The sequence below is a fragment of the Sciurus vulgaris genome (genome assembly GCF_902686455.1).
Source record: "Sciurus vulgaris genome assembly, chromosome: 8".
In the NCBI taxonomy this organism is placed as follows: domain Eukaryota; kingdom Metazoa; phylum Chordata; class Mammalia; order Rodentia; family Sciuridae; genus Sciurus; species Sciurus vulgaris.
In genome coordinates, this window is record NC_136468.1 from 78,871,170 (window position 1) to 78,885,786 (window position 14,617).

Below are 14,617 nucleotides of genomic sequence, written 5' to 3' on the forward strand. Positions count from 1 at the left end.
TACATCATGTACAACCATAGAAGTGAAAAGATGTACTCCATTTGTGCATGATGAATCAAAATGCAGCCTGTAAAAATAAAAAATAATTATAATAAAAAAGAAGTTAGTCAACTTTATCAGAGAATTTTGTGCATACTATTTAGATGAAAGTATCAGTTCTAGATTATCTTTTATAAAGTCCTATTATTGTTTTGAACTATGACACAAATTTTAAAAATATCCAGCATTCCTTTTGGCTTAAGTATCAACTGTTTATAATAAAATCCTTTTATTGCACTATCTTGAAAGAAATCATTCTAAATAAGTTTTACCAGCTCAATAAAATATTTTATTATCTAAGAGAAACTAGGAAGGACATGCTAATCTAGACAGTAGGAAAAATGCGAGTCTAAAAAATGTCTCTGAGGGGAGTTCAGGTTATAGCCTCAGAAATTAAAGAAAAATGAAGAAAAATGTGGGTCTATGAAAAAGTTTGCCATGATGAAAGTTTTGAAATGTTTTCCTGTCGTGTTTGTTTATTTATTTTTGGTACTGGGGATTTAACCCAGAGGCACATTACCACTGAACTACAACCCCAGCCATTTTTAATTTTTATTTTGAAATGGGGCCTCACTCAGTTGCTGAGGTTGGCCTCGAACTTGCAACGCTCCTGTCTCATCCTCCTGAGTTGCTGGGATTACAGACATGCACCAACATTCCCAGCTGGTGTTTATTTTTTTAAGGGCAATATTGACCTCCAGAACATTGATTTAACATCTGTACTTTTACTTCTAGCTAATTAATACAGACAACTTCAGATTTGTTTATCTATTACTCCTTTGTCCCTATTGATTTATGGAACTACCTCTCCATATGTACACTCTTTTTATTGGTTCAAAATTTGTGTCTTATTGCATGAAGATATCTCCTTGGAGAGTTCTGTTTTCCACCATTTCAAGTTAATTTATTTTTTGCTCTTCATTATTTGCACAAAAACATTTAAAGTCATGTTTTTTTTTAAATTTGAAGTTCCACGTATTTTTTAATCTATTTGTTCTAATTAGTTGTATATATAACAGTAGATGCACTCATACATTTTGATAGATCATACATAAATGGAGTGTAATCTCTCATTTTTCTGATTGTCCATATTGTTGGATCACATTGGTCATGCAGTCATATATGTACATGAGATAATGATGTCTGTTTCACTCTACTATCCTTCCTACCCCAGTACCCCTTCCCCTCCCTTCACTCTCCTCTACCTAATCTAAATCTCTATTCTTCCCTACCCCCTGCCCCATTGTGAAGTAGCATCCACATATCAGAGAAAACATTTGGCCTTTGGTATGGCATATCTTTTTGGAGGCTATTTTAACTGGAAGATTTATATTAACATTAATATACCAAATTCTTTGTGCTCTTCAGTAAGGATAACATGATATCACTTGAGTCTAGAAACATGTGTGACTTCACATTGCTGGTGGGACTGCAAATTGGTGTGACCATTATGGAAAGCAGTATGGAGATTCCTCAGAAAACTTGGAATGGAACCACCTTTTGACCCTGTTATCTCATTCCTCGGTTTATACCCAAAGGACTTAAAATCAGCATACTATAGTGATGCAGCCACGTCAATGTTTATAGCCACTCAATTCATGTTATTTTAATTTTTTCCCAGCTCTAGCTAGAAGTGTCTGTTGTCATTTTTAATTTAAATGTCCTCTAGAAGATAATTTTATAAACAAACATTCTTTAGTTATAGAAAGTGCATGAATTTGCCATACAGGTAGACTCCCTGAGTTTTAGTTTTCTTACCTATAAAATGGAGCAAATATACTAATCTCATAATGTTGCAAAGATCAAATATTAAAAAGTAAATATTCCATGAAGTACTTTGCACATACCTGCACAATAATGGGTTATTATTTTTAATTAATAAAAATTCTACATTTTAATTTTTAAATGACACAGAACCCTTACAAATAGTTATGTTTGTTCACCTTCTCTTTTAGGAACATGCTAATCCTACTGAATTTCTCTGCTTACCTAGTCTATGATTGATCCTGAATATCTATGTATCTAACAAAAACTTGATTTTGTTTGTTACCATTGCTCAGCTCAAGTTGAGAAACATCTTAAAAATTGTTATAGTTTAACTTTTCAAGTGTACAAGTCTTTTGATAGTTCTGAATGAGTTCTGAATTTGATTAGGATTAGTTGACACTTCAAAACTAAGTGCATCTCTCAATTTTTCTGCTATACGACTATACCATAAGAGGTAGTTATCTTTCAGGTTTTCCTAAAGGGTTGTATCTTTGTTTCTCTTTTTCTCACTTACTCTCCATGGCAAATTGTACTTTCCAAATAGTTTGCGGCAATCTCCTCTTTCCATCTGCTCTTTTTTCAACATGATCTTGATGCTCTTCCCGTTGAAACACAGGTTCTGTTTCTTCCTTGTAAACCCAAAGGTCTAGATCATAAAGCAAAAAATTTCTGTTTAATTCTCTTGAGATGTTTGCTTTTGGACCCTAGCTATCAAGCTGTGGAACGCCAAAATTAGTCCACATTGAGAGATCACATGGAGAACACACATGTACATTTTTTGCTCAACAAAACAACAGGTCCCAGTTGACGCCATACATCAACTGCCAAGAAGATTTCTTAAGTGATTCTAACCCTCGGCTGTTGATTGACCCTACTGACTGCCAAACCTCCAAGTCTTCCAAGCTGAGTTCCTTATCTTCATGAGACAGTGCTCTTATGAACTCCTGATCCACAGACTTGGTGAACATGATAAAAATGAACCCTCTGAGATGGCTTATTACTTAGCTATATCATCTATAACCCTCTCCTTCCCCTTTCTCTTTTCTCCTCTCCCATGAACATGCAGATAGAACTTGATTCTGTATTACTGATATGTGTATTTCTTTTGGATGTGCAGTGGTAGTAATGGCTCACATGCCCTCAGTACTCAATATGTGCTAGGCGCCATTAATTCTAAGCATGGTACGATAAAAGAGAATCATTCTACGCATCCTACAATAAAAGAGAATCACTAAAATTATTATTCCCATTGACACATGGAAATCTAGGTTAATAAATCAAGATTGGCATTAACATTCTGTCTTTTACAACCTTATTTCTTCTAAGATGCAAACTTTTCAACATTTTACCAGCTCTGAAACGAGAAAGTTTTCTATAATTGATAATGTCATAATTGAATTGGTGACATTTTAATTTAGTTTTTTTTTTGTTTGTTTGTTTTTTTTTTGTATGAGGGATTAAACCCAGGGGCGCTTAACCACTGAGCAACATCCCTAGCTCTTTTTTATTTTTTATTTTGAAACAGGGTCTCAGTGAGTTGCTTAGGGCCTTACTAAATTGATGAGGCTGGTCTTGAACTTTCTATTCTACTGTCTCAGGCACCAGAGTTGCTGGAATTACAGGTGTGTGCCACCACACCTAGCTTTAATTTAGTTTTAATGTTGTATGTAAAATAATGACCTTTCTTACAATACCAATACCTTGTGTCTTATTTTGATAAAATGCACATACTTTACATTTTTAACCTATCAGATGCTGGAATCTAACACACATATGTACAAGGGCATACGACTTACAAGGAAATGTCAAGTACCTCAAGAATTCATCTAAATGGATAATACAAAGTTAAACTGAATAGTCAGGATGTCAAAGTCTTAGCAGGCTGTAAAGTGAGGTGGACATTAGCAACCATTACTGCCTTGTATACATGTAGGTCACCCAGGTAACTGTTATCACCTGCAAAGAAAATTTAACTACGTCTGTGCTGAAAAGAGGTTTCTTAGAAACACAGCCAAAGTCCATTGAAATTTACCAGTGTGCCTGCTGGTGCTGCCAATCAGTTCACTTTTCTATACATGAAGGCATCTCCGAATTAAGAATTTCCAGTACCTCATTTCTTTCTGACATTTTTCTTATAAAATGTATGTTTAAAAAAATCATTTGTAGTGATGAATGTGCAAAACATTGCTGATTCTTGTTTTCACCCACAGTATTCAATTTTCAAAGTTTAGTCATGTTCCTAAAAGCCTAACTTGGTGAATTTGTATATCACAGCAGACAATTCTAAGTTTCTGATGCTTATGAAAAGAATGATCCCATTAGAATAAGGTTATTTTAGAGAGTGCTTCTGAAAGGGAGACAATGAATTGATCAGGTGGTAGACAGCCATCTATCCTCAGGGCTGTCATATCTACTCTGACGGTTGTAAATATGATCTCTGACTCAAAAGCTTCGACTTGGAGGTTTATATTTATTCTTTCTACGTGACTATTGCCCTCATGACAGAATTTCTTGTCTGACTGAGGGAAACATGGTTTAAAGAGATTGATTCTTTTTATGATGCTTGGAGAGTTTTCTTTTTGTTTCAAAGAGAAAAGCAGTAGCTACCTATTTTTATGTAAGTAAGAACATAAAGAACTAATTTAGTTCTTAATATATAAATTGTAGTTAGTAAAGAATGAACTTTTAAGTCATCATATGGTAGGTGGTAAGATCCCATAGAGATGCAGTGATTTCTAAGGCCACATGGTTAGGTGGCTGGCATCACAATATATTAAGCAGGGCACAGCAGAAGCAGCAGTATTCAGGTAAGATCAGAAGGAAGAAAGATTCAGCCGTTTGAAGAGCTGCAGGAAAAGTACTTCACACAGATGCAGCAAGTGCAAATAATCTGAGCCGAAAAGGGCTTCTTGGCCTCATAAAACAATAGCAGCAGCAGCCAGTGTACCTGGACAGAGCCAACAAGGGAGTACCATACAAGACTGTTGGAGAGCAGACCTGGGGAAGAGAAGCAGATCATTAGCACCTTACAGGGACTCAATCACTGATACTGTCCCCTGCCTCTCTAATTCCATTTTCTCCTTTTCTATCTTCCTGAGGTTCTCCCCTACCCACCTACTGGTACTTGGGGTCTACTACTGAGTGATATCACTGGCCTTTTTTTTTTTTTTAAGCTTGAGACAGGATCTCACTAAAATACAGAGTCCAGTCTCAAACTTGCAATCCTCCTGCCTCAGCCTCCCAGGTAGCTGGGATTATAAGAATGTGTCACCATACCCAGCCATTTTCCTGAGTTTTTGAGTCTTAGCCTCCTTCATGCCTTGACCGCAATCTTCATGGGAAGCTCATGCCATCTCCTGCTCCATGAATGTCTTGTGGTTGATTTAAGCCAATCAGCATATTTTAATCCTGTGGTCAAGTCATTGTTTCTGGAGTGAGGCTGCTCACTAAGAGAGTTAATTAGGGCGAAAAAACCACAGGACCTTCGCTCCCTTTATTTAGATAAGAACAAGAAAACGTGTTATCTCAATAATGTCTGTTAACTTGCTAATGTCTTACATTCTATGAGTTATTATTCAACACTGTGGATAGATAGCAGAAGAAAATGGAACTTGTTAAAATTAGATTAAATGTATTTATCTCCTTAAACATTTATCATTTTTTTATGATGAAAAAATTCAAAATCCTTTCCTCTAGCTTTTTAAAATACATAGTAGGTAATTGCTATCTATAGTTGTCCTACTGTACCATAGAACAACATAGCATCTTGCTTTTATCCAACTATTACATAGTACCTGCTGATCAACATTTTAGGAGGATTTTAGGGAAAATGGAGCAGAAAGGCACATACAGAATCTAGAGTATGGGGAGTGATAGTAATAAAAAGAGAAAATATTTCAAAAGAGACATTGACTCTAAAATTCTGCTGAGAGTTTGATTAAGGTAGGGAAAGAGATAGCAGTCCATTTATTTGGGCATGATGTAAATCTGATGTATTAGAAGGCTCTCAAGTAATCAAAGAAAAATTATGTTTTATATTAAGGAAGATATATTCTAATATCTATACTTTGAAGATAAAACTTCATAAATATTAGATCATAACTAATGAGAATATTTGACAAAAGTAAGGATTTGAACTCAATTCTCAAGAACTGTATGGCTCTATTCAACAAAAAGAATTTTTAAATTTCTCATGTTTATTTGAACTTCTCAAAGAACATTAATGGAAATCCATGTCATAATCCATAGTTTCACTTAAAATCCCTTTTCTTTGCTAATTTGTTCAAACTTGGGGAAAGAGAGTGAGACTGAGAAAGAATGCATGCCTCTGTGTCTGTTCATCCCTGTATTTCCCCCGACTATATTCTGTAGTTTCGCTTGTTTTTCATGCTGCCTTTTCTCAGTGGTTACTGAGATTTCTGTCCTAGTACCAGCCATCTGAGGCCATTGTTGGAGGATTGGAAAGCACAATCACTACATTTCTCTGGAGAGAAATGCAAGAAATCCCTTATAAAGTATATATTCCTTTCATTTTGATTGCTTTTTCCTTATAGAGCATCTCAGATGAATCAAATTATCTTCCTTCTTAAATCTAATTTTCTAGTTAAGTTAGACCAGAGAATTTTGGTTCAAACTATTTCTTCTTGTGGGGAGGGGGATAGTCACTTTAAATAAAATGCACTACTCATGAATTCCAAAAGTCAAAGTGTCAAATTTCAAAGGACTTAAAACATTTACCCAATTTGTGAAACAGATTTTCATTCCAAAAGCTGAATCTTGTTTTTCTCTTGTTGCCACTTTAAAGGTTTTGTGTTTTCCATGATGTCACCATCCCCACTGAAATCCATCTGTCTCATAGTCCTGCAGAGGGGCAGCTCTTGAAGTTCAGCAGGGAAGCCAGATCAAATACTAATACCCACCTCTTTAAAAAGTACATGAAAACCAAGAACAAGAAAAATGAGCCATTCAGAAAAGACAGGCAAGCAGACCCCTGCTCTAAGGTATAATGTGAAACTGATAGTCCCTGAAACCTATTGAACATTCCCTCATCTAGGGAAAACAGAACTACTGTCCTACTATGAAAAGAAAATACAAAAATCACTGGAGAAGGAAAAGTAAGTAGGCCACATTTGCTGACTCAAGTTGAGAATATAACTTAAATCCTTTTTTATATTTTCTCAGTTTTAAATTCTTCTTTTATTAGAGGTAAAATTACACTGCACACATGAAAGAATTCTTTGACTTGGTGTGACATAGTGATTTTCAAATATCTTGCTTGTGTCTCCCAAATGTTTTCTTTTATTGGTTGGGGCAGGTTTTAAGCATAAGAAAAAGAAAAGGTAGGGTTTGTGGCTCATTCACTCACTTCCTTCAATGTTTGAATGCTGAGGTGTCCTAAAACTTTAGACATTCTTTGAAAGCTAAGTTAAGGATTTTTTTTTCATATTTATTCTGGTCCAGTTCAAATATTTGTCAACTGAGAAATGCATAGCACATTAGAATCATAAACCCACCATCTGCTTAAAATGAGCCAACACCCACCTGTAAGGAGACGGATATAGGCTGATATCCTGTTTCTCTGGCTCTTAAGTGAAAGCAATTGACGCTATGGGCCCTGGTTTGTTTGAGCTGCCCCATGCTAAGATTGCCTGATAAAACTCCAAAAGGGTGTGTATATTTGTTGCAACTCATAAAGATTACTTTCAAGTTCTATTAGAAAAATCTTTTTACAGTTATGGGGTCAGATAGAGGAGACAGTACCATCGGCTTTAGGTAAGTAGGTACATGGACATTAGCTTACTATGAAGGAGATCTTCACTTCTCTGGTCCTAGTAGGTGCAGAGAGGATAATAACAAAATAGAACATGTTAGCCACATTGATTCATCTTTTTAAAAATGACCATCAGTCCCCATATTAAACTGACAAAGGCCTTTGGTTGATACTTCACAATAGAGTTCTCCCTGAAGTGTTTGCTCTTGCCACTTAACAATAAACTTATAGAATCCAGAAAATGAATTCCTAGTGGAGAGTTATTCCTTGAGGTAACTATTTTTGCCTTTAAAAGGAATCCTTCAGAAGATGAAATTTCAGGTCAGTCACTTCACATAAAGTTCTCCCCTGAAAGACTTGCCTCTGAGATCCTTCTTTGGGAAAACTCTGTACACAATGAAGACAAAAAATTGGTTGTTGTACTTTAGAAATAGAAAGTTTTGAAACAAATTACCAAGGAAAAATTTCCAAGGTTTCAAACTAATCTCAATGTGCCTGAGGTAAGAAGCAAAATGCTTAAAGATTCCTGGGACAGTTTATGTAGTTTTGTAGTCTAGGTGTAAAAGCAAAGCAAGCTAAACTCACTCTTTTGGGGCAAATTACAAATTTTCTTAGGATATCAAATAGTTATTTGATAAGTAGTTGTTTGATCAAGTAGTTATTTTAAGAGTTCCATAGGATTAATAAGATCAGAACAATATGATTTCAATATGGTACCAGATCCAAGTTTTAGGTAGATAGACTAGGTGGTTGTAATAGATAGTTGAAAGGTCCACTTATTCTATTTCATCACTTACTATTGGTACCTAGAACCCCTAAATCTTTGAAGTTATTCCCCAGCTTCTCACTGTTAAAGTGGAAATGCCATTAGTCACAAATATCTTGCAAACGATTCATCTGTTGAGCTATGTTAAACATGAAAACCTTAACTCTCCTCTTTAATATTTCCACATGGGTAACAGTGATTTCTTAATGGCAATGTGTATCTGTGCGACATTGAAATAATGTTCTCCTCTCCCTCTGTCACTCCAAGATTCCCATGGTGAGCATCACAGTTACCTTAAGTCACAGAGGCTAAACTTTTTCCTTTGATTTGCTGGAGATGGGGGGGAGCTTAAGGCTGAGCATGAAAGTATTGTCTATGATTTTCCATAAAGCATAAATAAAATCCATTTTAATTAACTTTTTAAAATAAAGGACATAGTCTAAATAGTTTAAGTCAAACTCACATCTTACGTGAGTTTGACTTAATTTTATTTTTTTAATAACATGTTATTCAAAACCAGAACAGTATAACAGTGGAATTTGTGGACACAGGATCCAAATTGGTTGAGTTTAAGTACTGACTCTGCTAATTGGCAGTGTGACTGGCTTTCTAAGTTTTTGAACATCTTCAGTCCCCACTTAACTCCTAAGTAAAATGAAGATAGTGCTAGTTCTAATTGACGGGAGCTATTACTTCTCTAACCCATGCAAAGACCTTAGGGTTGTTCCTGGAACACAGAGAGGGTTCAACCTACATTTGTTTGAGTTACAACTAAAAACACCAACTACAATTATTCTTTCCTTGGGAATGACTTTTGCTTTTGAATTAAAACCACAGCATTGAGATCCAAGATGGTGGACTAGAAGGAGGCTGCGTTCAAGCAGAGGAAAATTCGTTTCTCTGTGAGGCAGTCTTTGCTGCCTATTGATCCCCTGCTGTTTACCCTATTTGTCCACCTTGATCACCTGCAGTCTGCCAGCATATCAACTACTTTTTGAGTGCAGATTTTTCACTGACTCCCATCTATCATCCACCATTAGCTCGTTTGCCTGCCTCTTGCCTACCCATCACCTGCCTTTCATCTACCCACCACCCACTGCCTGAGATCCACCTGCGGATTGTCCTCTGGTAGCCTGCAGATCACCCACGGACTGCCAGCAGTCACCAGCTGCCTGCTGCTGTCTGGAAGTCCACTGTCACAGTACCCTCAGGTTTGGTTACATGTGGCTACTGCCATTACAGACACCAGCCAGGACCTGCAGGACCCCAGATCTGACTGACCAAGTCTTGCCTTCAGGATCCTGGCCCGACCTACCATACCCCACATGGACTCCGCGCCAACTCTCTGTGTTGCAGCTCCCCATTTGCTAACATGTTTGGAAGCTAGTGCAGCCATCTTGGATTATCCTTGAAGCTGCCATCTTTAGGTGGGGTCAATCCCATCCTGGGACACCTGCTGGAGACTGGAAGCTCATTGTCAGGTACCTTTCATGCATCTGGCTACTGAAGACTGGGTGGTTTTAATAGTATATGACAGTTATAGTGTAGATTATTTTTCTCCTTTTTGAAAAGTTTTTAGTTTTTATTTCTTTATTTTTCTCACTCTATTTTCCTTTTGTTTACCTGTTACCTCAGAATCTCTTTCTCCATTTTCTTATGCTAACAACCAACTTCTTTTGATTCCACTTTCACTCTTCCTACAATCTAGTACTTCTATATACTGTTTTCTTATTCCACTAACAGTTACATCCCACACCTCTCGCCATCCTCTTTGTCCACCATTAGAAACTGTAGACCTCATTGCAAATCTATTTGCTATACTGTGGATAATAATTGATAATAATCCTCTGGATAATAATCCTGTGGATAATAATCCTCTCTGTTTATTATGACAATATTGTTAACATCTTCATAGGGGCTATTTGGTTTAGGGCTGCACATTGTCTATACTGGATGTTGCTAATACTGATCTCCCCTTTAAAGAAGAGGTTTTGGAAACCTGAAGGGTTGCTATAAGTCTATAGGTGGGAAACTGTAATACCCCAGATAAGCACTGCTAGAGGAGAACAACTGCATGTAAACAACATGAAAAACAAGGGAAGAAAGTGTTCAAAACAAACCAAGATTCTATATTAATAGAATCAAATGACAGCATGGTAGAAGAAATGTCAGAAAAGGACTTCAGAACATATTTAATTGAAATGATTCATAAAGTAAAGGATAAGATAAGAGAGCAAATACAGGCAATGAATGATCACTCCAATAAACAGTTAAAAGAGCAACTGTAGGAAGCAAAAGATCATTTCAACAAAGAGAGATTCTGAAAAAATAAATAGAAATCCTTGAAATGAAAGAAACAATAAAACAAATAAAAAGCTCAATGGAAAACATCACTAACAGATTATATTACATGGAAGACAGAACCTCAGACAATGAAGACAAAATATTTAATCTTGAAAATAAAGTTGACTAAACAGAGAAGATGGTAAGAAATCATGAAAAGAATCTCCAAGAACTATGGGACATTGTGAAAAGACCAAATTTAAGAATTATGGGGATTGAGGAAGGCACAGAGATACAAACCAAAGGAATGAACAACCTATTCAATGAAATAATATTAGAAAATTTCCCAAAGCTGAAGAATGAAATGGAAAATCAGCTATAGGAGGCTTACAGAACACCAAATGCACAAAATTACAACAGATCCACTCCAAGGCATATATATTATAATGAAAATATCTAGCATCCAAAATAAAGATAGGATTTTAAAGGCTGTGAGAGAAAAGCATCAGATTACATATAGGGGGAAACCAATATGGATATCAGCAGATTTATCAGACCAGACCCTAAAAGCTAGAAGGGCCTGAAACAAACATATTTCAAGCTCTGAAAGAACATGGTTGCCAACCAAGAATCTTATACCCAGCAAAACTAATCTTCAGGTTTGAAGACAAAATCCTTCCAAGATAAACAAAAGTTAAAAGAATTTACAAATAGAAAGCCTGCACTACAGAACATTCTCAGCAAAATATTCCAGGAGAAGGAAATGAAAAACAACAATGTATGTCAGCAAAGGGAGGAACTACCCTAAAGGAAGAGTTAAAGTAGAAACCAAGTCAAGTTAAAAACCAAAAGTAAGCCAAAATGACTAGGAATACAAATCATATCTCAATAATAATCCTGAATGTTAATGGGGCCTAAATTCATCAATCAAAAGACACAGGCTGGCAGATTGGATTAAAAAAAGACCCAAAAATATGCTTCCTTCAAGAGACTCATCTCATAGAAAAAGACATCCACAGACTAAAGGTGAAAGGATGGGAAAAAACCTACCACAACATGAACTCAGTAAAAAAGCAGGGGTTTCCATTCCTATATCAGATAAAGTGGACTTCAAACCAAAGTTAGTCAGAAGGGATACTGCTTGAGGGAACCATAAATCAGGAAGACATAACGATTGTAAATATTTATGCCCCAAACAATGGCCCATCCATATACATCAAACAAATCTTCTCAATTCCAAGAATCAAATAGATCACAACATAATAATTCAGGGTGACTTTAACACACTGCTATCAGAATGCATGAGAAAATGCTTGCCTCTCCAGAGTTCTATCAATATAGTATGTTAGTTAACTTTGGATTTTTGCCAATGGAGAGAGGGAAAATGGTCTTTCATCCACAGTTTTGATTTACATTTCTCTTTTTTAATGAGTGAAGTTAACTATCTTGTTGTTTATTAATAGCAAATTTTATTTCCTTTTTCTATGTTTCGAAAGGTTTATGATTTTGTCAATTTACATGTTGGGAAGGATAACTCTTTGTAATATGAGCTGTAAGTATCTCCCTTAGTTGTCTTTTTAAAAAAAGTTTGTTTATGATGTTTCTTTCCATAAAAAATTGATTTTTATGTAAAAAAAAAAAATCCACAGGAAGAATGAAAGAGGAACCAACAGAGATTGGCTCTTAGGTGGAGAAAAGGTAGAAAGGGAATCCAGGAAAACAGACAAGTGAGAGGAAAAATACATATAAAGAGAAAAGAATATATAAGAATATACAACAGAACTACAAAATACCATGCATATATTGCCATCCTCAACAAACTCTTGCATGAAAAATAGCTTGATCCAAATATGGTGGAGAGAGATGTTAGAGAAGAAAAATATAAAAATAAATCTCAATGGAAAATTAAACAAATGTCTCTGTTGGTGTTTAGAAATTTCTCAGCATTGTCTCTGAATTCTTGTGGGATTACCTGACCCAGCCTGGCCCTGGCAGACCCAGTTCTGGATGTTGCAGTCCCAAGATCTCAATGCCACTGGAATTTGGAGAGAGACCACCAGGGATGAGCAATCCTAAGAAACAGCAACTAGATGGTGTCAACCAGCACTCCCAGGAGCAAGACCCCAGGCACAGCCAAACCTGTAGGCACCCTGACACTGAGCCTCCAGGACCTAGCCAGTATCTCAGGATGAATGCGGCCACATGCAACCAAACCTGGAATCTCCCAGAGTGGACCTCTGGGCCGTGGTGGAAGTGGTAGTGTCAGGGTCTGTGGTCACAGGTAGAGGATCAATGACAGCTTCAGTGTCCAGTGGCATTGGCAGCAGGTGGGGGGACAGTGGCAGTGGTGGCAGCAGGGAACCCAGAGAGAAGACCTCCCAGTGACCTGTTGGGGACAGCAGCAGCATTGGTGGCAGTGATGTCAGGGGCAGCTGCGCCTGAGAGCAGTACAATTTTACTTTCAATTTGACTATCCCATCTTACTTGAAGTCAATTTCTTATAGACAGATGGAACATATTATTCTGCCAATTTGTCTTTTTATTGGTGTCTAAACCATTTCTACTTAGTGTAATTGATATATTAGGCTCACGCTTTGAATTTAGTTTTCTGTTTGTTCTGTTTTTCTTCTCTGTGCTTTCCTTTTTTTTTTTTTGCACCTTTTTGTTTTCCTTTTTTCTGCAGTGTTTTTGAGTTTTGTCTTTCTATGGTTTTGGTTACAGTTGCTCTGAGTTTGTATACTTACATATAGCTTATCACATTCTAACCATGTACTCATTTTACTTGCTTGAATGAAGTATAGAAAACTTTCCTTCCTTGAAGTCCCTTAATCCTTCCAAAGTTATTACATAATTGTTTTAAATATTTTATCTACATACTTTGAAAACTACAGCAGGTGATAATATTATTATTGCTTCAACCATCAACCATAATTTGGGAAGTTGAAGAGCAAAGGTAAAATGGATCCATAATTTTTAGTTTTTCCACTCTTCTTTCTTCTTGTTTCATGTTATTTGTTTTTTTATCATTTTCTTTCTGTTTAGAAGACTTTCTTTAAAATACATCTACAGGACTGGGGATATAGTTCAGTTCATAGAATGCTTGCCTGTCAAGCACAAGGCCCTGCATTCAATCTCCAGCACTGCAAAAAAAAAAAAAAAAGATACAGTTGATGATTCTCCTAATTTTCATTCTTCTGAGAATGTCCTGATAAACCTGTCATTTCAGAATATTTTGACTTATGACTTATTTTTATAGAATTCTGAATTCATTAATCTTTCCTTTAAACACTTAAGAGGTACAACTCCTTCTGCCTCTGTTATTCTTGATGAAACAAAAAGTCTGTAAATTTTGAAAGTCTTTCTCATTATATATTTCTTGACAAAAGAAATAACTAATAATCACAACTCTCCAATGTGTGACAAAGTCTCTTTTTGTAAAAAAAGTGGCAAATTATATGTAGCATGAAATGTGCCATTTCAACCATTGTTAAGTGGACTATTCAGTGACAGCAATTTACAAAACACTCACCAGTATCCATTTCCAGACCTTTTCATCATCCCAAACAGAAACTGTACCCTTTAAATAACTCCACATTTTCCCTTCTCCTATCATAACCTATGCTCTAATTTCTGTCTTTATGAATTGCCTATTTTAGGTATGTTAATAATTGGAATAATTCACCATTTATCTGGCTTATCTCAATTCACATAATGTTCTTAAGGTTCATCAATGTTGTAGCATGTATCACAATTTTATCACACACACACACACATACACACACACAAACAGCATTGGTTTTAGGTATTTTGTAAACTTGATTAACTTAACCAACGATAGAAACGTCTTTTGCGTACTGATATAACTTTTAACATTTATTTGGAAGATAGAACCTGACAAACTTATTGTGAGAAATGATTCTTCCATTTTAGTAGGGCTTCTTCTGAAATGTGTTGGAAAGTTTTGGTGTTTCCCTACCCATTGTGGATTCCTG

At 36.0% G+C, this 14,617-nt stretch overlaps 1 protein-coding gene across 1 annotated transcript in view; it reads right to left on the bottom strand.

Moving 5' to 3' along the window:
* Nucleotides 1-10,508: 10,508 nt before the first annotated feature.
* Nucleotides 10,509-14,617, bottom strand: part of AGR3 (anterior gradient 3, protein disulphide isomerase family member) — a 35,101-nt gene continuing 30,992 nt past the window's right edge. The window contains exon 9 of the transcript XR_013765811.1: nucleotides 10,509-13,765. The gene's annotated coding sequence lies outside the window, so the exon portion shown is untranslated. The remainder of the gene's footprint in view (nucleotides 13,766-14,617) is intronic.